Source organism: Panthera leo, chromosome C2, assembly GCF_018350215.1.
Source record: "Panthera leo isolate Ple1 chromosome C2, P.leo_Ple1_pat1.1, whole genome shotgun sequence".
In the NCBI taxonomy this organism is placed as follows: Eukaryota; Metazoa; Chordata; class Mammalia; order Carnivora; family Felidae; genus Panthera; species Panthera leo.
The window spans coordinates 155,518,769-155,542,341 of NC_056687.1; the positions used below are offsets into that span (position 1 = coordinate 155,518,769).

The 23,573-nt window shown below is 48.3% G+C and overlaps 1 pseudogene; it reads right to left on the reverse strand.

Moving 5' to 3' along the window:
- Positions 1 to 1,668: 1,668 nt before the first annotated feature.
- On the reverse strand, positions 1,669 to 1,789 carry LOC122199100 (annotated as a pseudogene).
- Between the last annotated feature and the right edge of the window lie 21,784 nt (positions 1,790 to 23,573).

Genomic DNA, 23,573 nt, shown 5'->3' on the forward strand with positions numbered 1-23,573 from the left:
GTCTCGACTAATAGAATGTGGCAAACACGATGTTGTACAAATTCTAATGTCAAGGCCCTAGGAGACCTGACAGTTCCCACTTTTATTCTTGTAGAACCCAGCAGCCATGAAGAAATATGATGAGGGCCCATCTGGAGATGGAGTCCCAGCCAGTCATTCTAGACACCTGAACCGAGGCAAGAAACATGTCAGGGAAGCTATTTTGGACATCCTAGCCCCAGCCAAACTCCCAGATGAATGCAGACACAGGAGTGACCCCCGCCAACATCATGTAGAGCAGGAAAACCTCCCAGCTGAGCTCAGCCAGGCCACAAAATCATAAGAATTGTTAAATAGAATGGTGGTTGCCAGAGGATGGGGGAAGGGGGATATGGGGACTTGTTCAATGGGTATAAAGTTACAGTTGGGCAAGATAAATGAATTAGAGACTTGCCATACAACAAAGGGCCTATGATTAACAATACGGTGTCATGCACTTAAAAAATCGTTAGCATGGTAGACCCACAACAACAAAAAGCAAAGAGATACAAGGAAACTGAACTTTTGGATATATTTATCACCTTGATTGTGGTAGTGATGGTATCTCGGGTGTATTTATGCTGGAACTCATCGAATCATATCATTCAATATGTGTAGTTTTTTGATGTATCAATTATACCTTAATAAAGCTGAGAAAGAAAGAAAGAAAGAAAGAAAGAAAGGAAGGAAGGAAGGAAGGGGAAGGGGAAGGGGAAGGGGAAGGGGAAGGGGAAGGGGAAGGGAAGGGAAGGGAAGGGAAGGGAAGGGAAGGAAAGGAGGAAGGGGAAGGGGAAGGGGAAGGGGGAAGGGGAAGGGGAGGGAAGGGAAGGGAAGGGAAGGGAAGGGAAGGGAAGGGAAGGGAAGGGAAGGGAAGGGAAGGGAAAGGAAAGGAAAGGAAAGGAAAGGAAAGGAAAGGAAAGGAAAGGAAAGGGGGAAGGGGAAGGGGAAGGGGAAGGGGAAGGGGAAGGGGAAGGGGAAGGGAAGGGAAGGGAAGGGAAGGGAAGGGAAGGGAAGGAAGGAAAGGTGGTGTTTTAAGCCACTTCATTTGGGGGTGGTTTGTTACACAGCAACAGCTAACTGATACAGCAGCTAAGGGAAGGAAGATGCAACAAGATCCCTGATCATCACTGTTACTGGGAAGAGCATGTACAGCCCCCACTTCTTCCTTGCACAAAACTTTCCCCTCCAACCAGACTCACCCACTGCCTCCATAATCTGCTTTGTTCAGCCTGCAAGATACATCTTGGATCTCACTCGTGTGGTTTTCTCTGTGTTGTTGTTGTTTACCCCTTTGCTCCCTCTCTCCTCTGTCCAGTGGGATTAACCCCTCTCCTCCTTTAAGCTCCTTTTAAGCTCTGTAGCTATCTTAATTATTTCTTGGGTCAGTATATGGTCAAGCTCTGTGTGCACCCATCTGCCTCTTCCATTTGTCCACACTGTTACTTTTAGTTCCACATTTTCAGTTTAAGAGCTGGTGTAGAGTCAGTTCTCAATCATGATTGCTGAATGAACGAATCAGGGCTTCCCACCTCTGTACCCTTTCCCTCACCTGGCCTCCCTTTGCTTATCAGCATCTTACATTTAATTTCCTCCACGAGATCTTTCCTGGACCCTCTTGCCTCAGTGACCTCTTATCCTGGAGCTTATTTTATACATGTGTAAGACTCATTTATTTCAAGTCGTCACGGGGGTATTGGGAAAAGTGTTCAATTAGCAACAATTGCGCCTCGGATAAACCTCGTTGGCTACGATACTGTCACTGCGCAAAGCTATGTAAGACTTCTTCAAAAATTCAACGTTAAAATACCGTTTAACACACCTGGTCCAGTCGCATAACGCTGCCACTTAGCCTTCACAGCCACCGGCCACAGGGCTCAGCCCTTCTTCCTACAAGGCCGCCTCTGCTCTTCCACTGCAGGGAACCCTACCGTGTAAGGGAGTTGCTGACCTAACCAATCAGAGGCCACATCATTCATTCAGCGTGTCGCCATGTTGCCAGTGTGGGATCCCAGGCTCAATCCTTTCCTCCTGCCTTAGGCCTGGCCCCTGGAGTAAGTCTGCCCCATCCACCTTTTCCTTCCACCAAATAAGCCAGCGATGGATAAGCAGACCGCTTGAAGGCTCACACCCCCCTCTCCGGGTACACCTCGGCGAATGGATCCCAAGATTTAGATTTTATAGAGTGGGTAAGGGAGAGAGATGTGGGAGTCCCCACTGTAGACCCAAGTCCCAGTCATATTCTTTATCCAGCTTGCATCCAAGAGCCCTATTGTGGTAAGCAGCTTCTGAGAGGCCCCCGGTGATCTCCACCACTTGGCGTTTGCACTCCGATGTGATCCCCTCCCAGTGAGGACGGTTGCCCCAATGGTGACTTGGTTCCAGCCAGCAGCACATGGCAGAGGTGAGAAGATGCCCCTGATGAGGCTGCGTAAAAGTGTTACATCATCTTGCTAATGGACTCTGCCCTTTGCTGGCTTTGATGACGTAAGCTGCCCTATTGCAGGGGTCCCTGTGACGAGGAACTGAGGGTGACCTCGGGCCAACAGCCGGCAAGGAGCTGAGGCTCTCGGTGTAACCTCATGTGAGTAGCTGAATTCTGCCATCGGCCACGTGAATGAGCCACGCAGACCCTTGCCAGCCAAACCTTCAGATGGGAATTGCAGCCCTTTGATCGCAGCCTCACGAAAGACCATGAAACAGGGGACCCAGGTAAACCATGCCCCAAATCCTGACCCATAGACACCGTGAGATAATAAACGGGTGCTGTATTAGGCCACGAAGCAATATAAAATCAATGCAACCACACTGAGAGTTTGAGGTACCTGCTGAGAAATCGATAAAGCTCTACATTGATTCCCATTGCATTACTTTGGGTATACTTTCCTTAAGATGGTAAGAGGGATACCCTGATGGATATGAGGGATGATAGAGAAGGGAGAATTTGGCCATGCATGGATCCTAATATTTTCAAAACCACTCCCCAGTCTAGGACAGTATTATTAGTATCCCCATTTTAAAGTTAAGCAAACTCAGGATCACACAGGTTGGTATTTGCTCACGTTTCTCACTCCTACCAGTCCCCTAACTCCGGATACAGTGCTCCTTCCCCTCCAACATAGCTGCAGCCTGGTACTTCCTGTTGCTGCAGGATCTTTAAGCAAAGCTCTGCTTTCATTAATTACGCTGGAAGCAGTCCGAGAGCGGGCACTCCCCCGGGCATGTTTCTGTTCTCGGTGGCAGCACACAGGTGGCGTGGGGGGTGACACTAAGGCAGAAAGATGCCTGGAGCTGCCCTGGAAGTACCCAACCCGGGCAAGCCTCTCCCGTGCCACCCAGCAGCATCTTTTCTGGGAATATACTTCCCATCCAAATAAAGCAGTTCAGAACTGAGATGTGTGCGAATATGCAGTGACCCAGCTATTTAACATGGATCGTTTTATGGTATGAATAAAATTGAGTGTTCTGGGAAGTGCCTTTTAAGTGAACCAGGTCTAAGTCCAAGGTTCTAGAAAGCTTTTAGTTTCAATGCAAACTCACGGGAAGGGGGAGGGACACCAGCGTTAAGGAGATGCCCCGCAGAAGGTGAAGGAGCCAGACAGCCATAGACAAAGTTCAAAGCCCAGGGGCCAAGGGCAGGGCAGGCATGGTGGCAAGCCAACAGGAAAGGTAGGTAACTACAGCTGGCCGGCAGGTGCATTCAACTCAAGACAGGCCGCAGGGGAAAGAGGAAGAACCGGGGCGACAAACGTGAACTTGAAACCAGCTGTGTGTGACTCACTAGGACCGCGGGCAAGTCCCTCTGCCTCTCTGGATGCCGAGGCGCGGCTAGTACAGGCCGCACAGAGCCGCCGTGGGGACGGGCGAGAAGGGGTGGTCTGCGTGTTTCGGGAAACGAAAGGTCTGTTACCTTCCTAGAATATTCGTAATGAGATAACCGAGGTTAGGGAGGGAGGGCAGGGAGCAGGTGACGCACCTGCCCGATCGGCCCGGGGCTGCTCAGGGAGCCGGGCAATCGCGTTTTGGGTACCCCGAACACCAGGGCGAGGTGAAACCCCCGGGGTTGGGGCAACGCTGGAGGAATGCTGGGACCGTTAGGATGCCGAAGTTGGGGGTAGGGCCCCCGCAGAGACGGGGCCCAGGCTTCCGGGGGAGGGGACGTCCCCTGGCCGGCGCTGGTGTCTCCGAGGGGAGCAGCGAGGCTGGTCCTGAGCACTGACACAGCCACGCTGGGCATTCGGCTGCTGCCGCGGCCCGAGAGGGCACTGCCGGCGGGGGGAGGCATTGCTGGGGTGCTGCCCCCTGCCCATCGGCAGGGAAACGGCAGCGAGCAGACCCTTCCTCCCTCTTGCGCCCCCTGCTGGCAAATCCTGGCAGGGAGCCAGCGGGCAAGGCAGATCCGGGGTTCCAACGCCCAGCATGGCCCCGCCCAGCGCGGCATACCGGGTTCAGGGCTGGGAGTTGGTGGCTTAGTACCTGGCACAGCGGCTGTCGAGCAAAGGTGGGGAAGAGAATGTCTGTGGTAACAGATTTCGTCGAAGGACTTGCCTCTAAGACCAGAATTCTTCCCAAGCTCCAAAGTCCACCTGGGCGCGCGGGAGGAAGAGAATTCCTGCAGGGCCCTATTCCCTTGGCTCCTGCCCTGTGACCCAAGAGGCGGGCAGAGCCATTTCTGTCCCCTCCCCGGCACGGTGACGGCACCCAGGAGCCAGCCGGGGTGCCGGCAGCCACGGCAGCCAAGCCGACCCTGGGGCGAGTCTCGGGGCCTCCTCCCGCGGGGCCACGTTGCCAGCTTTGCAAACGTTTAGACAGCTGGGCTGTGAAGAGCACTGGGCAGCTTTAAAAATGGATGTGGGTCATTATTCTTTCATGAGCCACCACAGCCCAACAGCACAAGGCCAAAGGCATGACGCGGGAGCCGCTGCATGGGTGGGTCTGCTCTGCTCCAGTGCATTTGAGTCTCTGAAAGAAGGTTTAGAGATGGTCCCGCAAACGCTACACACGGCCGGCCACCAAGAGCAGGTGCCATGGTGCAACAACGACCGCGGAGGAGGGTCAGAGAGAGAGGGAGCCAGAGAGCCAAAGCGGGCTCTGCCCTGCTGATGTGGGGCTCAGACTCACCAACCAGGAGATCGTGTCCTGAGTCCCCACCACGCTCAGCAGCTCAGCAACTGGACCACGCAGGCTCCCGCCTTCCAGGGCTTCTTATTCACCTGCTTTCCCGTTAGCACACTCCAGCGCCTTACTTTCCGCTTTCCCGTCTCCCGCCTTCCATTCTTTTCTCTCTCTCTTCTTTTTCCTTGTCGTGCATTCCTGCTTCCCTCAACCCCCTTTTCCCTTTCTTGTGGGTCCAGTCCCTCTCAGTCTGTCTGTTATTCTTCCTCTATCTTTTCTCTATCTGCGTGTGGACCTGTCTGTCCACATTTCTCTGCACGTGCATGCACAAGTGCGTGTGTGTCTGTGCGTGCGTGCACACGCGTGTGCGTTTCCCTAGTGCCTTCTACGTCCTCCAGCTTCTCCGCCTCCCTGTGGTCACCACTTTCAGCTCCAGTCTCTCTGGATAGAAGAACGAAGTGCCTTTTCCCCCTGGTTGAGGGGCAGGGGATGGGGGGGTAGGGGTCTCAGTTTTTTTATTTCCTTGCTCCCTCTGCCAATGAGAAGAGAGTGGGGCAAAGACGCGTTCAAGTCAGGACCCGAGTCTAGAGTCCCAAGTCACAATGAAACACAGATGCATAATTCAGTGCAACACACATTTACCATGTGCCAGGCCACACGCTCACTCATTACTAGGGACTTGAAGATGATCACATGGGAAGTATGTGCCACGGATCCCACGGTCTGGGGAGGGAAACAGCTCGGCGAAAGATGTTGCAAAGGGGCATCTGAGTCGGGCTGGGGAAGGGGTTAGTCAAGAAAGGCTTCCTGGAGGAGGTCAGGCTGAAGTTTGAAACATGTGTAGACGTTAACCAGATGGAGAAATGAGAAAAGGGCATCCAAGATAGATGGCATATCGCAAGCAAGAGCATGGGGGCAACCAACCAACACACAAGCAAACGACCGGGCCAGGGTGTGCAGGGCCCGGCACGCAGCACGGGGGCTACTGGAGCCCAAGAACTGGTGCAGGCCGAAGAGGTGGGGGGTGGCTGCCTCGCGCGAGGCCTCACGAGCCGGGCTGTGGGGATCCCGCCAGCGCCCCTCCCGCTGCCCTCGGCGCTCGGTGCTCCACAGACAGCTGCTTCTTGCACGCGCCTGCACCCTGCCTGGGGGCAGCCTCTGGCTGATGCAGCCCGCTGGCCCCTACGCAGGGCAGACCACGGTGTCAGATAATTAACACTCCCGGGAGCAAACTCAGCCAAGGACCAGTGGGAGCCTTGGAGAAGAGCTGGGTTCGTCACCCCGTTCGTGGCAATTCTGAGGCCCGTTCTCGGCGTCTCGGGGCCCCTGCGGGATCCCATCCTCCACGGTGGTCGTCTGCTCACTGGCACACCCCGTATCAGCTGCCTGCCCTTCCCCATGTCGCATCCACAGCCCCTCCATCTCTCCAGTAAACCCCTGACTCAGACTGGTGCAGTCCCCGTGGGCACGAGGGAACCCACTAAGGCCTCTGAGAGGAACGGCAGTCACACGTGCATTCTCGGAGGACACCCTGGTGACCGGTTTGGAGAGTAGGTAACAGGCCGCTACAACAACCCGTCCTAGGGATGAGGAGGACCGCCCGGGGGCACCCAGGGCAGGGAGGAGAGTAAGGAAGGGTCAGGTGCAGAACACAGAGAAGAGCTAGGGTTGACGTGTCACAGCCTCTCCTTCGAAGAAGTCAACACGCTTTCATAATGCAGGGTGACGGAAACCGAGAAGGCAAGGTCTGCACCGAGGAGCCCCAGAGCGAGCTGCCTTGCATAGAGGGGGCCGGGAAGGAGGAAGCACAACCATCCTAGGGGCGGTTAATTCCCAGAAGAGCTGTGAAGAATGAGCTAGATCCCTGCAGGAGGCAGGGGTCGGAGGAATGTGGGGCCAGGCGGGCGTGACCGCTCAGCATCCACGAGCGGCCAGGATGGTTGGGGCATAGAGCAAAGAGTGGGGCGCCCCCGGCGAGGGCAGGAGGCACGTGCCACAGAACCCACTCCCCGGCTGCTCTCGTTCATCTGAGCCCAAACCCGCCCTGGGCCCTACCTGGGCACAAGCAGGGCTGAGTGAGGGGTGAGAGGCAGGAAGCCACAGGCCCGACCCCCAGAGAGGCCTAGGAGACGCCACCGGCTGTGCGTGGGAAGGTGTGTACGTGGCTGGGATGCCAAACCCTCCCCACATCAGACCTCCCACCTAGCCGGTGGGGCCAACTCCGTCCCCCGGTTTGTGGGGATACGGCTGTCAACGGATGTCAGGGAAGCTCCCAGAGCTCTCGATGGAGGTGAGGGCAGCATTCCCAGGAGGAAACCCACAGAGTTTAAAAAGTTCAAGCAAACGTACACAACTCCTATCCGCCAAACCCTCCCGCAGGGTGGCTAAAATAGAGCAACGCTGATTTATCGATTGGCCTCCCATCATTCCTCCGCTCACCTTCTATGGAGGTGACGTAACGGACCGAGATGGCCAGGAAAGGGAAAAGCAAAGAGAAAGCTAGGTGTCAGGTCGATAGGGGTACAGAAAGCATCCCCTGAAAGAAACTCTGTGGGTTCATGGTCTGTCCGCCGTTGGTGTTCTGGCAAACGGCTCCTCATGTTTTCACCCGACTTGGAAGGTCTGCTTCTGAGAAGCAAGGAATTCTGAGGAAGGAGGGAACCAGCATCTGTCGACACCTCACTGCCCCACACGGTTGCCAGCTCTACAAACTGGGGCTCATTCCTTTGGTCTCGTAGATAAAGAAACCGTCCCAGAGATTTCAAGAACTTGCTTTCGACCAGTGGCGGCCAGAATTCACACTCACACCTGGCTGATTCAAGTATTCAATATTGTTGTTTACCTAGAAGGCCATATTTGACTTACTCTGGGGTTGAACAGTCTTGACGGTCTTTCCCACCCTGTTCAAAATGGCCTGTGTAAGGGGGAGCCAAGAAGGCAGAAGAGCAGGAAGATTTATTTTTTTTTACCTCTCGTGTCCATGAAATACAGCCAGACCAACCCTAAACCATCCTGCACGCCCAGAAAACTGATCTGAGGATTAACACAACAATCTGCACAACCTGAACCACAGAACTCAGCAGATATGCGGCACGGAGAGGTGAAATGGGGGAGAGAGAAGCCCCAGAGGGCAGGGAGCTGTTTGGGGGGGGGGTGGAGATGGGGGGGGCGGTGGAGAGTACGGGGAAAGCACCCCTCCCCAAAAGCAGCTGGAGAGAAGGTGGAAAAGTGGAAACAGCTGCAGGGACTGAACTTAAAAGGGAGAAAGGAGACAGGAGAGGGTTTAAGTTCCATTCAGACTCTAAAAACAGGGGATCGCAGAGTCTGAAACTCCGCGGCTCGATACCTGGCGGTGCTCTGGTGGGAAGGGCGAGTCCCCAGGAGCAGAGTCGAGTCCGGGGGTCTTCGGCCCCGCGGGAGAGGCGGTTCCCCTGCCGGGAGGACACCTGGTAGAGGCTGTGTGCCCTCCCGGCCACAGGCAAAGGTGTCGGCGGACCCGGAGAACAACCGCACCCGCTGGTGCTGGAACAAGGCCGCTGGGGGTGAAGCCTGGCGCCACGTGTGTCGTGATTTTCCAGAATCCCTGAGGCGCTGCTGCTACGCGATCGCGTCGGCTTTTTCTGGGGCGGCTGCAGTCTCTGGGCAGCGGCGCCAGCCCGGTCCCGCGACGATACCTGGGTGCGGCCGGCACCGGCCATTGCTCGGCGAGACCCTCCCGCAGAGGATCTGGGAGGGACAAAGCCGCAATCCCTCAGGAGTGAGGGGTCGGGAGACACAGCCGCGTCTGAGAGCAAACTCAGCAGGGAGGTGCCGCCTGGCAACCTGAAGGCTTGGTCACGGACAGTATAAAAGTGCGGAGTGGACGGAAGCTGGAGACAAATGACGCGTGCACGATTGCAGGTCGCAGAGAGCACAGAGTTCCGCGGCTAGAGGCTTGAGTAGCTGGGCGACACCATTTTCACCGCTCCCGCGCATGCGCGCACACCTACAAGCGCCACAACAACCCACCGGAGTAAATGAAGCAGCGCCATCTAGTGGAGAACGGAGCTGTTACACTAAGCCCCGCCCAACAGGGCCAACTTGGCGCTTCAGGAACACAAGTCTCTCCACCTGCTTGGTGCGCGGACTATAAAGCGCTTCGTAGTTTGACTTCTAGAGGAAAACAATGTAATCTCAATCGTATTTCAGTCTATTCACTGATCCATCTATTCAATTTTTTTTCTTTTTCCTTTCTTTTCTTTTTCTTGAATACGAAAGAGAAAAATTGTATTTTTATTTTCCATTTTTATTAAAAATATTCATCTTTATTGTTTCTACTATATTTTTTACTTTTTTGTAACTTTTCAAATTCCATTTTACCCCCATCATGTGGTTTTATTCTATTTCATTGTATTCATTTTCTCAAATTTTCAAATGTTATCTGTTTTCCCCCTTTTTTCTCTAATCTATCAAGCTCCTTTCAATAACCAGACCAAAACACACCTAGAATCTAGCATCATTTATTTCATTTGTGTGTGTGTGTGTGTGTTGGTTTTAATTTTTTAATTTTAATTTTTTTACCTTATCAATTCCTTTTCTCCCTTCAAAATGATGAAATGAAGGAATTTACCCCAAAAGAAAGAGCAGGAGGAAACAACAGCCAGGGACTTAACCAACACAGATACAAGCAAGATGTCTGAACCACAATTTAGAATCACAATAATAAGAATACTAGCTGTGGTTGAAAATAGATTAGAATCCCTCTCTGCAGAGATAAAAAAAAAAGTTAAAAACTAGTCAGGATGAAATAAAAAAATGCTATAACTGAGCCACAATCTCGAATGGATGCCACAGTGGCAAGGATTGATGAGGCAGAACAGTGAATCAGCAATATAGGGGACAAACTTATGGAGAATAATGAAGCAGAAAAAAAGAGGCAGACTAAGGCAAAAGAGCACAATTTAAAAATTAGAGAAATCAGTGACTCATTAAAAAGGAACAACATTAGAATCATAGAGGTCCCAAAAGATGAAGAGAGAGAAAAAGCAGTAGAAGGGTTATGTGAGCAAATCATAGCAGAAAACGTTCCTAACCTTGGGAAAGACACAGACATCAGAATCCAGGAAGCACAGAGGACTCCCACAAGATTCAACAAGAACAGACGATCAGCAAGGCATATCGTAGTCATCTTCACAAAATACTCAGGCAAGGAAAGAATCCTGAAAGCAGCAAGGGAAAAAAAGTCATTAACCTACAAGGGAAGACAGATCCGGTTTGCAACAGACGTATCCACAGAAACTTGGCAGGCCAGAAAGGAATGGCAGGATATAGTCAATGTGCTGAATTGGAAAAATATGCAGCCAGGCTCTCATTCAAAATGGAAGGAGATATTAAAAGTTTCCCAAACAAAAATTAAAGGAGTTTGTGACCACTAAACCAGCCCTGCAAGAAATTTTAAGGGGGACTCTCTGAGGGGAGAAAAAATGAAAAACAACAACAACCAAAAGTCCACAGGCAACAAAGACTAGAAAGGACTAGAGAACACCACCAGAAACTCCAACTCTACAAGAAACGTAATGACAATAAACTCCTATCTTTCAGTACTCACTCAAACGTCAATGGACTAAATGTTCCAATCAAAAGACACAGGGCAACAGAATGGATTAGAAAACAAGATCCATCTATATGCTGTTTACAAGAGACCCACCTTAGACCTAAAGACACCTTCAGATTGAAAGTAAGGGGATGAAGAACCATCTATCATGCTAATGGTTGACATAAGAAAGCCGGAGGGGGTAGCCATACTTATATCAGACAATCTAGACTTTAAAATAAAGACTGTAACAAGAGATGAAGAAGGGCACTATATCACAATTAAGGGGTCTATCCACCAAGAAGACCTAACAATTGTGAACATTTTATGCTCCAAATGTGGTTGCACCCAACTATGTAAATCAATTAATCACAAACATAAAGAAACTCATTGACAAGAATATCATAATAGTAGGGGACTTCAACACCCACTTACAGCAATGGAGAGATTATCTAAACAGAAGATCGACAAGGAAACAATGGCTTTGAATGACACACTGGACCAGGTGGACTTAACAGATATATTCAGAACATTTCATCCTAAAGCAGTGGAATACACATTCATCTTCAGTGCACATGGAACGTTCCCCAGAATAGATCACATACTGGGACACAAATCAGCCCTTAACAAGTACAAGAAGACTGAGATCATATCGTGCATATTTTCAGACCACAATGCTATGTAACTCCAAATCAACCACAAGAAAAAAATTTGGAAAGATAGCAAATACTTGGAGAATAAAGAACATCCTACTAAATAATGAATGGGTTAACCAAGAAGTTAAAGAGAAAATTAAAAAGTACATGGAAGCCAATGAAAATGACAACACCACAGCCCAAAAGCTCTGGGAAGCAGCAAAGGCAGTCATAAGAGGGAAGTATATAGCAATCCAGGCCTTCCTAAAGAAGGAAGAAAGGTCTCAGATACACAACCTAACCTTACACCTTAAAGAGCTGGAAAAAGAACAGCAAATAACCCAAAACCAGCAGAAGACAGGAAATAATAAAGATTAGAGCAGAAATCAATGTTATCAAAACCAAAAAAAAAAAAAAAAAAGTAGAACAGACCAATGAAACCAGAAGCTGATTCTTTGAAAGAATTAACAAAATTGATAAACCTCTAGCCAGTTTGATCAAAAAGAAAAGGAAAAGACCCAAATAAATAAAATCAAGAATGAAAGAGGAGAGATCCCAACCAACACAGCAGAAATACAAACAATAATAAGAGACTATTACGAGTGATTATACACCAATAAAATGGGCAATCTGGAAGAAATGGACAAATTCCTAGAAATATATACACTGCCAAAACTGAAACAGGAAGAAATAGAAAATTTGAACAGACCCATAACCAGTAAAGAAATCGAATTAGTAATCAAAAATCTCCCAAAAAAAACTAGAGTCCAAAGCCAGATGGCTTTCCAGGGGAATTCTACCAAACATTTAAGAAGAGTTAACACCTATTTTCTTGAAACTGTTCCAAAAAATAGAAATGGAAGGAAGACTTCCAAACTCTTTCTATGAAGCTAGCATTACCTTGATTCCAAAACCAGACAAAGACCTCACTAAAAAGGAGAACTATAGACCAATTTCCCTGATGAACATGGATGCAAAAGTCCTCAACAAGATATTAGCCAACCAGATCCAACAATACATTAAAAAAATTATTCACCACGACCAAGTGGGATTTATATCTGGGATGCAGGGCTGGTTCAATATCCGCAAAACAATTAATGTGATTCATCACATCAATAAAAGAAAGGACAAGAACCATATGATCCTCTCAATAGATGCAGAGAAAGCATTTGACAAAATACAACAACATTTCTTGATAAAAACTCTCAAGAAAGTAGGGATAGAAGGATCATACCTCGAGATCATAAAAGCCATATATGAACGACCCAATGCTAATTATCATCCTCAATGGGGAAAAACTGAGAGCTTCCCCCCTAAGGTCAGGAACAAGACAGGGATGTCCACTCTCGCCACTGTTATTCAACATGGTATTCGAAGTCTTAGCCTCTGCAATCAGACAACACAAAGAAATAAAAGGCATCCAAATCGGCCAGGAGGAGGTCAAATTTTCACTCTTTGCAGATGACATGATACTCTATATGGAAAACCCAAAAGATTCCACCAAAAAACTGCTAGAACTGATTCATGAATTCTGCAAAGTTCCAGGATATAAAATCAATGTACAGAAATCGGTTGCATTCCTATACACCAACAATGAAGTGACAGAAAGAGAAATCAAGGAATTGATCCCATCTACAGTTGCACAAAAAAACCATAAAATACCTAGGAATAAATCTAACCAAAGAGGTGAAATATCTATACACTGAAAACTATAGAAAGCTTATGAAAGAAATTGAAGAAGACAAAGAAATGGAAAAAGATTCCACACTCCTGGATAGGAAGAACAAATATTGTTAAAATGTCGATACTACCCAAAGCAATCTACATATTCAATGCAATCCCTACCAAAGGAACACCAGCATTTTTCACAGAGCTAGAACAAATAACCCTAAAATTTGTATGGAACCAGAAAAGACCCCAAATAGCCAAAGCAATCTTGAAAATGAAAACCAAAGCAGGAGGCATCACAATCCCAGACTTCAAGCTATACTACAAAGTTGTAATCATCAAGACAGGATGGTACTGGCACAAGAACAGACACTCAGATCTATGGAACAGAACAGAGAACCCAGAAATGGACCCACAAACGTATGGCCAACTAATCTTTGACAAAGCAGGAAAGAATATCCCATGGAATAAAGACAGTCCCTTCGGCAAGTGGTGCTGGGAACACTGGACAGCAACATGCAGAAGAATGAACCTGGACCACTTTCTTACACCATACACAAAAATAAACTCAGAATGGATGAAAGACCTCAATGTAAGACAGGAAGCCATCAAAATCCTCAAGGAGAAAGGAGGCAAAAACCTCTTTGATCTTGGCCTCAGCAACTTCTTACTCAACACGTCTCTGGAGGCAAGGGAAACAAAAGCAAAAATGAACTACTGGGACCTCATCAAAATAAAAAGCTTCTGCACAGTGAAGGAAACAATCAGCAAAACTAAAAGCAACCGACAGAATGGGAGAAGATATTTGCAAATGACATATCAGATAAAGGGTTAGTATCCAAAATCTATAAAGAACTTATCAAATGTGGGGCGCCTGGGTGGCGCAGTCGGTTAAGCGTCCGACTTCAGCCAGGTCACGATCTCGCAGTCCGTGAGTTCGAGCCCCGCGTCAGGCTCTGGGCTGATGGCTCGGAGCCTGGAGCCTGTTTCCGATTCTGTGTCTCCCTCTCTCTCTGCCCCTCCCCCGTTCATGCTCTGTCTCTCTCTGTCCCAAAAAATAAATAAAAAACGTTGAAAAAAAAAAAAAAAGTTTAAAAAAAAGAACTTATCAAATGCAACATCCAAAAAACAAATAATCCAGTGAAGAAATGGGCAAAAGACATGAATAGACACTTCTCCAAAGAAGACATCCAGATGGCGAACCAACACATGAAAAAATGCTCAACATCACTCATCATCAAGAAAATACAAATCAAAACCATAATAAAATATCACCTCACACCTGTCAGAATGACTAACAATAACTCAGGCAACAACAGATGTTGGTGAGGATGCGGAGAAAGAGGATCTCTTTTGCACTGCTGGTGGGAATACAAACCGGGGCAGTCACTCTGGAAAACAGTATGGAGGTTCCTCAAAAATTTTAAAATAAAAATACCCTACGACCCAGCAATTGCACTACTAGGTATTTATCCAAGGGATACAGGTGTGCTGTTTCGAAGGGGCACATGCACCCCAATGTTTATAGTATCACTATCGACAATAGCCAAAGTATGGAAAGAGCCCAAATGTCCATCGATGGATAAATGGTGAAAGAAAGATGTGGTGTATGTATGTGTGTGTGTGTGTATACATGTATATACATGTACATATACACATATATGTGTGTGTGTGTATATATACACACACATACACACACACACACATATACATACAATGGAGTATTACTCGGCAATCAAAAAGAATGAAATCTTGCCATTCGCAACTATGTGGATGGAACTAGGGGATATTATGCTAAGTGAAAGTAGTCAGAGAAAGACAAATATCATATGACTTCACTCATATGAGGATTTGAAGATACAAAACAGATGAACATAAGGGAAGGGAAGCAAAAATAGTAGAAAAACAGGGAGGGGGACAAAAACATAAGACTCTTAAATATGGAGAACAGAGGGTTACTAGAGGGGTTGTGGGAGGGAATGGGCCAAATGGGTAAGGGACATTAAGGAATCTACTCCTGAATTCATTATTGCACTGTATGCTAACTAACTTAGATGTAAATTAGAAAAATAAATTAAAATTTAAAAAAATAGAACCACCCTGTGACCCAATAATTTCACCACTTGGCATTTACCCAAAAAATACAAAAACACTAATCCAAAGGGATACATGCACCCCTATGTTTATAGCAGCATTATCTACAGTAACGAAGCTATGGAAACAGCCCAAGTGCCCAACAATAGATGAATGGATAAAGAAGTTAAGATATATACATACACACACAATGGAATAATATTCAGCCATAAAAAGGAGTGAAGTCTTGCCATTTGAAATGACATGGTCGGAGCTAGAGAGTATTATGCTGAGTGAAATAAGTCAGTCACAGAAAGACAAATACCGTCTGATTTCACTCGTATGTGAAGTTTAAGAAACCAAACAAGCACTCAAAAGAAAAGAGAGAGAGACAGAGAGGGGCAAACCAGAAACAGACTCAACTACAGAGAACAAGCAGATGGTTCCCAGAGGGGCAGGGGTGGGGAGGTGGGGAAAAGAGGTGATGGGGAGTAAATAGTGCACTTGTTGTGATGAGCACCGGGTGATTATAACAAAAACTTTTTTAAAAAAGGAGTAATGGAAAAGGCAATGTAAAGACATTTGATAAACCTTAAAATAGAACATAAAAAATAAATAAATAAACTGGCTTGTGCAAGGGAGACAGGAGTGCTGATGCACAGGGGCACTTGTACCCCAGTGTTTATAGCAGCACTTTCAACAATAGCCAAATCATGGAAAGAGCCTAAATGCCCATCAACTGATGAATGGATAAAGAAGATGTGGTTTATATATACAATGGAATACTACTTGGCAGTGATAAAGAATAAAATCATTCCATTTGCAACAACTTGGATGTAACTGGAGGGTATTATGCTAAGTGAAATAAGTCAGGCAGAGAAAGACAGATACCATATGTTTTCGCTCATATGTGGATCTTGAGAAACTTAACAGAAGACCATCGGGGAGGGGAAGAGGAAAAACATAGTTACAAACCAAGAGGGAGGAAGGAAAACCATAAGAGACTCTTAAATACAGAGAACAAACTGAGGGTTGATGGGGGGGGAAGGGGGAAAGTGGGTGATGGGCATTGAGGAGGGCACTCGTTGGGATGAACACTGGGTGTTGTATGTAAGTGATGAACCACGGGAATCTACCCCCAAAACCAAGAGCGCATTGTACACACTGTATGTTAGCCGATTTGACAATGAATTAGATCAAAAAAATATAAAACACAATGGCCTCTGGAAACCAGCTAATTGTTTAGTGGATATTTACAATTTCAAAAAGTCTTTTGTTTCTGAAAATAAATTTTAAGTCCCTCAAGTGGTATTCCCTCCTTTGGAAGGAAAAACCGATGAGAGATACAGTTAGATATGTGGGTATCTCCTAAAGTCCCCCAGTAGTCGAATCCTCTAGGAATTTGTCCTAAACTCCTAAGAAAAGTGTGGGCTTTGGACTCAGACTTGGAGGAGGTATTGACTCTGCTGCTTGATAAGTGCTTGAGACATGGACAAGTCACACACCAGTCACATGTAAACCTAGTACTTCAGAAGGTTTGCTATGAGATTGAAATTCAGGCGCCCAGGGGGCTCAGTCGGTTGAGTATCCAACTTCAGCCCAGGTCACGATCTCGTGGTGCCTGATTTCGAGCCCCGCGTCGGGCTCTGGGCTGACAGCTCAGAGCCTGGACCCTGCTTCGGATTCTGTGTCTCCCTCTCTCTCTGCCCCTCCCCTGCTCACGCTCTGTCTCTCTTTCAAAAAATCAATAAAAATGTTAAAAATAATAATAATGAAATTAAAATGTTTTAAAAAAATACAATGGTCTAATAAGTATGGTGCCTGGCACATAGGTGAAAATCCATCAATGCCGTCCTGGCCTCCTCCTTCCTCCCACACAACTTCGCCCTCCCTGGAAAACGTTACCACTTCCATGAGCCAGCGCAACATACCTATTTGTTAGCCTGTCCATGAATTTAGGCTCTTGGCTCAATCCTCTGTTCCACTCTGTGCCTAAATGTGTCTAGAAGGTGTTCCCTTAAATTCTCTTTGAGCTGCCTAATATTGGCTGGGTGGCAGAAGGGAAAAGCAAGTGTCAGCCTGGGTGGGCACGAGGGAGAATACTCCTTTGCAGAGAATTGTTGTGTGTCCCTGGGGCCACACGAAAGCACACGATCAGGCAATAAGCTCGCTTTGGCTTCCGATAGAAAATGAATCACATAACTTTGCACCCAACAGTAAAATCTAATAGAGCAAGTTTAATTTAAGTAATTGGTCAAATCCTGCTTAAGTAATATAAATAAGCTGCATCAAAGAAGACGAAGTTGTCCACAGAGGTACCCTAGCCGTGGGGAGGGGTGGGGCGGGATGCTGGCTGTGCCCTGGCGAACTGGAGCGTTGGGGTGCACTCCAGAGGGCTGAGCATCCCCCTGGCAGGGGGGCTGCTCAAGGACACAACAAACTCGTCGGGGGAAGCTTTGAGACCCACTGGAACCCAGACAACTTCTTCCCAAAACTAGCCAAAAATTAGGAACCTAGCAGCTCACGGGCCGTAGTCCAAAAGGGTCACTGTGTCGCATGTGTGGCTGGCTATCCCGCTTTCTCAAACCTCAGACACTCCCAGATTGACTCAAGATCAGGAGATGAGGAAGAGCACTCTATCTTCTATCCCTCCCTTTTCATCAGCAGTACCTAAAGAAATGGGCTTTTCCCATCCTCAGCATAAGTCAGGCAGACGGCGCAGGGAGGCTGAGGGGCTGAGGGCCCCTCTGAGGCCATCTGCAAATCAAGCTGACCCCAGGCTGCCCCCCACCTTCTCCCGCCACGCCCCAGAGGCAACTCTGGCACCCACGCCTTAGGCTTCCAAGCCTATCCCTCAAAATACCTTCTAAATTGTTCTAAACGAACACCTAGGAAAAGCCAACAACAGAGAGCCAGAAGGACACCACCTGGGAACCAGAGAGACCTGAGTTCAGATCTCAGCCCTGGCTTACAACCTGAGGCAGATCACTTCACTTTTGGGTGACGGACTGTCCCTGTTTGCCTGGGACCGATGGGGTTCCTGGGACGTAGGACTTTCAGGGCCAAAACCAGAGGAGTCCTCGGAAAACCAGGATGAGTTAGTCACCGTACTTAATCTCAGAGCTTCCGTTTGCTCATCCTTGAACATGGAATGAGGTCACCTAACCTTCAGGTCGACCGTGAAGACTGGGGCCTCGTGTGTGCCAACAGCACTCTCAGTAAATCCTACGACCTCTTCCAAAAGACGAGGCCTTGCTTGAAATAGCAAATCAAGAACCATGAAAGAAAAGCCAAATGAGCCAGAAGGCAATAGAGGTGGTGGGGCAGGGAGGAACAGCGCGGACCAGAGAAGAGCAGAGGGGTCGCCGGCAGCCAGAAGGGCCCGTCGTGGCCAGGCCTTCCTCAGCTCTGCGGACCCTGCCACGTGGGGATTCCCGCTGCTTCCTTTTGAAAGAGACTTAATTGTTGCTGCCACCTGAGTGTGGAGTGCGTCTGTGCTTGGAGGGCCACTGGGGAAACTGCCCTTGTTCAGTCATGAACGGGTCCCAGCTAAATGAGGTGCAGGGTCTCAGCGATCAGGAAGGCGGTTTGGTTACCAACACAAGGGGGTGGAGAGGCCCCCTGACCTGGGCTCGGGATGTCAAGAATTTCAGCAGCAACGCTAGCAGGGATCTGGGAAAGGTCACTGGACCAGCAGTCAAGAGACCAAAGTTATCGTCCTAGCTCTGTCCCCACCATGGCTGTGGGACCTTAAGGAAGTCCTTGGCACTCCCTATGAAGGTTCCCCATCTATACAATGAAGAGGAGGATACAAAACCGTATCCTATAGAGCGTGCAGGCTTTTTGTGGGAAAGGGGTATTGAATCAGTTTACAGACGCTGAGATAGTTTTGATAACATAAAATAGCCAAAAATCAGAAGCAATCCGGTAAGAGGAGAATAGACCAATCGCGACCAATTCACACAATGGAATACCGAACAGAAATTTTTAAAGGACAAACTGATGGGACATACAGTTGCATGGAGGAATTTTCCTGACGAAATAAGAGATCAAAGAAGTCTAATACAGAAGGCTGCAGATTGTACGATTCCATTTACATAAAGTTCAAGAGCAGGAAAAGGAATGTATGGCGACAGAAGTAAGAACAGCGGTTACTCAGGGTAGGGATGAGGATTGACAGGGAGGTGGCACCAGGGAACGTTCTAGGCCGTCAAAAATGCCCTGTGCCTTGATCCGGGTAGCGGCCACAGGGACATCCACGCATGTCAGAATGGCTGCAGCTGTATACGTAACACCAGGGCACTTCAGTCTGTAATACTTCAATTTAAAAGAAAAGTAGAAAAGATCCAACAGATACCTGAATCACTCTGCTGGGCAGAATTCACAGAACTTTGCTCACTGCCCATTCATCCTTCTCCATGACCTCCATTCTTCTTGAAAATCAATGTGCGAGACAAGACAGCATCTCAAAGGAGGAGGCCGCGCCGTCTACTATGTAAAAGCAAAATGCACACGTGTAGTCACACGCCAGTTCAAAAGATGCTGCCAACCCTTGGCTACTAATAGAGATGAAAATCTCTAAATGATCTACTGCCAGGCTTCATCATGCTGATTTGTCCCTGATCCGAGGGGAAGGGAAGCAGAGACTCTGCAGCAAGATGGAAAGCGCTGCTAGGGTTGACAGAGGGAAATATGATTAGAATGCACCGAGGCGGAAATAATGACTCGCCTCCCCAAGGACCAGCCGGCCCTCCCGCCTGTACCCACAACAAGCCTTGCATTGCTAACGACAGGGTGTTGGGAGGCCGGTGGCATCACAAATCCATCCCGACTCATCGCGCAGTCAGATAACAGGCAACCTGAAAAGCCCAGAGACTTCCAGAAGAATGGCTCGCACAGGCACGGAGCACACACATCCCCACACTCCGGGAGCTTCAAGGAATTGTCTTGTTAGATGAAGTGCCCTAGAAAAGCCCAGGGGAGAGAGTGGGGGTGGGGGGTGGCTTCTTGAGAGGGTGCTCTCAGAAGAAACCTGTAGGGAGTGAGGAGCAGAGGGGTCAGGGGAAGAAAGGATGTCGCGGTCTCAGCTTGAGACAAGGTCCAGCCTGACCGCATGGAAAGCTCTAGAGCATGAATCGTGTGCAGCTGGTTAACCATTCACTGCAGACCATGCCATGGCAGGGCTGGGGTGGATGGGTTCCTCCTCTACCAGGTGAGATGGCCACATCAGCAGAGGGAAGTTCTCCAGAAGAGGGGAAGCCGCAACACTCACAGAAGCTGGGAAGGTGTGCACCTGTCCAGCGAGGGGATCCACGTGGCATGCCTGCCGACGTTAATTACCCCCTCTGTGCTGACAACCCCAAGTGCACATCTGTAGCCAGGTCTCTCCCCCCAGCTCCAGACTCGTACATCCAATCACCCGTCTAACTGGCATGGCACAACCCGTCTGTCCTACACTGAGCTCCCAGGATTCGCTACAAAGCCAACTCCCTTTGCCATCTCTCCTTGTCCGTAAATGCCTGATTCTACGCTTCCAGCTGCTTGCTCTCGATTTCTCTCTTTCCCTCATTCTCCAGTCCAGCAGAAAATCCTTCTGAATCCACCTTCAAAATGGAATCCAGAACGAAACTACTTCTCAGTATTCCCGCCACTGCCATCCTGGTCCAAACCACTATCGTGTCTTGCCTGGAATACTGCAGTAGCTTCCTGGATCTCCTTGATCTAACCTTTGTCCCCCTAAGATCTACCTTCAACGCAGCTGCTACAGTGGTTCCTGTTAAGGAAATCGAATAATGGAACAGTACCACTCCTCTGTTCCACTGGTCCCCACCTCATGCAGAGGAAAGCCAAAGCCCTCACTATGACCCCTAAGGACCTGTGTGATCTGATGCCTTACCCCACAGCCTGCTCCCCAACTGCTGCCCACCCAGCCACCCTGCACTCCTGCTTTCCTCAGATACTCCAGGTGGAGCCCCCCACTCCAGGCCTTTGCCCTGCCTAGAATCTTCTCTTACCCAGTGGCCTAACCTCCTACAGGCCTCAACTTAAAAGTCACCTTCTCAGAAACAAATTCCCTCATCATCCCAAACTCTCTACACATTTCATATCTCCCTTTCCTGAATTCTTTTATCCTTAGTATTTATCTCTACCTAAAATATTACATATTTTACTTATATCGTTGCGTATGGTCTGTTTCTCCCAAGAGAATGTAGGCTCCATGAGGGTGGAGATCTTGGGGGCTTTTCCCCCATTACTACCACCCCAGTGCCCAGGGCAGCGCCTGGAGCACAGCAGGCACTCACTAAATGTTGGTTGAGCAGGTGTATGAATGAATAAATGAATGAAATATAGAAATACATGTATACATAAATATATAAAATATCTGAGGAACTATACCAGAATTATAAATAATTTTTATGTCACTTTAACTATCTCTTTCAGGATTTTTCTAAATGTTCTGCAATCAACTTTGATTACATGATATAACCGTAATGTTTATTTATAAGATTTTTAAAATTTCTTTTCCCAAAAAGACTTCCCTTCTAATACTTCCACGAGTTAACAAGGAAATCCTACTCCCAAAATAGCCCTGGGAGCTGCCACATATCAGATTACCCCATTTCACCCTCAGCTCTAGGGAATCCAGAGGGAGAAACGTGAAATGAACATGTCAGAGATGTCACTGGGGTAGAGAGAGTGATTGCTCTCCTGGGACCTTAAAGGAACCCCAACCTACATTGGTCTCATCTGGGAACACGTTAGAAAAGCAACTTCTTGGTCTCCACCCCATGGTTTAACCTCCAGGTGATTCTGATCTACCCGAAGCTTTGAGGTCGGTACATCCAAGCCATTCAAAGCAGGATCACTGGCGGGAGCAGGGCCGTGGAAAACAATGTGGGGTCAGTAAGAGTGGAGGAGGTTGAGGCGACAGAAAGTAAGTGTCTTCCTAGGTGCAGGCACAGAAAATAGGACAACCGCCAAAAATGTGATAGATCTGTCAAAGTGTGTGATAACACCTCAAGAATTGGACCCGATTCTGTGTTTGCTCACGTTGTATACGCATTGCCCGGCAAGGAGCCCAGAGGCATATTAAATATTTGTTGACTGAATTAAAAGTGAATATATGAATGAATTAGCCATATAAATTATGTAACATAACATGGTTTCATTTGTGCTATGATAGTAAAAATTGCAGATTTTCCCTCAGGATTGGAAATGAGAACCTCAGAAAACCTCCAGTGCCTATCTTACCAAGCAGCTCCCCACTGGGAGCCCCAAGGCCTTGGGATCCCCTCGAACTCTCCAGCCCCAAGACGCCTGTAGCCCAGACTGCCAGATCAAAGACAGGCTACTCTGTTAAATTTGAATTTCAGATAAGTAGCCTATCTTCTTGTATAGTATATCCCGAATATTGCATAGGTCATACTTATATTTGAAAAATTATTTGTTGTTCATCTAGAATTCAAATTTAACTGGGAACTTTGCATTTTTATTTGCTAGGTCTGGCAACTTCACTGTGGGCTTACCTCTGTCCTTGGAGCAGGCCAAGAAAAGCCTCTTTATACCTGTGATCTGTGCAGAACAGTGAAGGGTTACAGGCTCCCACTGCTCCTACTTTACCCCCAGAAACACACAGCCTTGTCTTCAAAGGCTCAAGGCTTTGCTCATTTGAACAATGTGTGCATGCACTCCCCCGTGCACATTTGGTCTATTCCCTTTGCTTTGGCTCTTCGTTCCATCCCTACCTCGAGCCTTCCGTCTTCCTTTTAACTCCATCTCGTGCTTTGAGATTCATTAACTCTCCAGGGAAAGCTTTCCTGGAAAACACACAGACACACACACACACGGAGTCCAAACGAAACTCTTCCCTTCGCCTGTGCACACATCTGTCCCAGCAGTTAGCACCCTCAAGAGGGAAACTCCGGTACGTGTGCCTGTCTCCCCGACCAGGAACCCAGAGCCCTGGGGCAGGACTGTGCTTGTTCGTGGCTCTGGGGCCAGCACTCTGTCCAATACCCGGCTTCCAAACAGCGTTTGATAAATAAAGGAACAGGTGGGTACACAGCAGCTTCTCAGGAAAAACAAAAATGTCCAGCTTTTTGGAGAGCAATGAAGAACTCATGGGGAAGGGGGGCATCCTTGCAGGTGTCTGCCTTAGATAATCCAGGGGCCTCGCGGCCAGGGAGAGCATACCTGTCCCGGAGCGGCAGCCCTGGGCCCAGCAAAGCACTTGGCACACAGGTAAGACTCGGGTCGTTCTCCCCACCCGGTCCGCCTGTGGACGGGAGACCTGACAACCAAACGTGGCCACGCTCATTGGCCGGCAGCTTTGTTGGGTTCAGCACTGGTCGTGAACTCCACGTGGCTTTCCTCCCCCCATTTCATACATTCTCCAGCTTACTCTACTAAGTTTAGCCTAAGTTGGCGCCCATTAAACTAGGAACCAAGTTCTCCTCACTCCGCCTCTTCTCATCTCTCAGCCCGAGAGACCATTT